Raw genomic sequence first — 2,387 nt, forward strand, 5'->3', positions numbered from 1 at the left:
TAGCATAAAGTAGAGAATGGTGTCAACAAGTGATTAAATAAAAGCCAATATTAACTGGCCAATTTTCCTTTCAGCCAAATTACACTAAAAATATAATAAAATAATATTGATAATGAAATCTTGTCCTTCTCTGAATGCACCAAGTCAGATAGGACTTATGGGAATTGACAGCATAGTCTAAGTGGAGAATATTGACATGCATGAATATAAGGTTTTATGTATGCGAAAAACAAGTGTTACTGCTATTGTCATGGGAAAAAAGGAGTAAGAAAAGGTGATTTGGATGTCATTACACTGAACTACATGTACTCACAATCATGCATACACACATACATATATCTGATACATAATTTTCAAGTGTCTAACATATATTAATGTGTATAACTAAAAATTGTTCTTTAGTATTGACTTGTCTGCAGAAGAATCTGTATATTTATGAGACAAGAAAAATTAAGCAAACAGGGTTAACTAATTTTCAGGCTAGTAAGTGGTTCAGATTGATCATAGGGCATCCTTAATATTTCCTGGTTGTATATCAGTTGCTAGATCATCCCACTTTATATGAAAAGTAAAAAGTTTTCGCTAGCATCAATTGGATATAAACCTTGCAACAGGACCACAAGAATATATGCTAATATATGAGGAACCTCTATTTTATTCTCACATTAGTTGTACCAAGTTAAATATCACTACTGGAATGTCTTAGAGTACTTTTCTCTCCACATTCCCAACTAAACACTTTTTATACTATCCTTGCACATTGAAATGAGACATATTGCATTATATTTTTGATACTAAACTGTTTTTCAAACTGCCTTGAATGTGGAGTTGTTCTCTGTACAAAAAGGGCAATTAAAGAATCACTAGTATTTAAAAGATTTAAATTTACCTTAAAGATGGAAACAGCATATTTCTTGAACAATGTAGCAGCCCCTTGTTTTGGCATTCATGAACCCTCAGTTCTACCTGATTCTTTCTGGGTTTATATTCAGATTTGGCAGAAGGAAGAAAAAGTAACTGCAGAATGAGCAACCAAACAGAAACCACAGAGTTTATTCTTCTGGGATTGTCAGATGACCCTAAGCTCCAGGTTGTGATATTCATTTTTCTTCTCATCACCTACACACTCAGCATCACAGGGAACCTGACCATCATCACTCTCAAACTGCTGAATTCTCACCTCCAGACCCCCATGTATTTCTTTCTCAGGAATTTCTCTTTTTTAGAAATATCCTTCACAACTGCCATCATACCGAACTTCTTGGGTGCCATTATCTCAGGGGATAAAATCATTTCCTTCAACAACTGCATAACACAGTTATTTTTTTCTTATTCTATTTGGAGAAATTGAATTTTACCTTCTAGCTGCCATGTCCTGTGACTGTAACATTGCCATCTGCAAGCCTCTGCATTACTGACCATCGTGAGTCAGAAGGTCTGCGCAATGCTGGTGTTTGCTTTCTGGCTGGTTTCTTTCCTAGTCATCTTCTCTGCAATCATGTTAGTCCTACAGCTTGATTATTGTGGGCCCAATATCATTGATCACTATGCCTGTGATTATTTTCCCCTGCTTCAACTTTCCTGTTTAGATTCAAGATTCCTGGAGAGGATGGGGTTATCCTATGCTGTCTTTATCCTAACGTTCACATTGGTGTTAATATTTCTGTCCTACACATACATCATCAGAACAATTGTGAAGATTCCTTCTGCTAGTCAGAGGTCAAAGGCCTTTTCCACATGTTCTTCCCACATGATTGTCATCTCCATCTCTTATGGCAGCTGCATTTTTATGTAATTAAACTCTCAGCTGCAGATAGAGCATCATTGACCAAGGGAGTTGCCATACTAAATACCTCAGTAGCCCACATGCTAAACCTATTCATTTATAGCCTGAGGAATCAGCAAGTCAGGCAAGCCTTTATGAACATGGCAAGGAAGATGGTGTTTTTTCACAAGTACGTGAAATCATGTGGACTGTGAATGAGAGGTACATTGAAGACCAAGTAAGATAATGAAGTATAAGATTTCAGTGGCATACTTACATCATTTGTCTCTCTGTCTTTGATCATTTGTTTTTTTTATAACATTATTAAACTATTTATGTAATTTTCACTCATGCAATTAAAATTGTCTTCCTAAACACAATTTTGAAGTATAGTATTACTGCAATTTTTAAACTTTATTCATTTACAGCTATGAGTTATATTATAATATTGTTCCACAGAACAGAGATGTGTTTATAAACATTTATATGTTATTCACTACACATTAAAATGCCCCTTTGCAGTTCCTATGCTTTTTATGTTGATAATTTAAGTAATTTATATCATTTTTCCCTTCCCTATGCTCCTTTCAAATACAGCCATATATACCTTCTCAGACTTTCA

The 2,387-nt window shown here is 34.9% G+C and overlaps 1 pseudogene; it reads left to right on the forward strand.

Moving 5' to 3' along the window:
- The first annotated feature begins 1,024 nt into the window (after positions 1 to 1,024).
- On the forward strand, positions 1,025 to 1,980 carry LOC116909683 (annotated as a pseudogene).
- The last annotated feature ends 407 nt before the right edge of the window (positions 1,981 to 2,387 follow it).

Source organism: Rattus rattus, chromosome 1 (genome assembly GCF_011064425.1).
Source record: "Rattus rattus isolate New Zealand chromosome 1, Rrattus_CSIRO_v1, whole genome shotgun sequence".
Classification (NCBI taxonomy): Eukaryota; Metazoa; Chordata; class Mammalia; order Rodentia; family Muridae; genus Rattus; species Rattus rattus.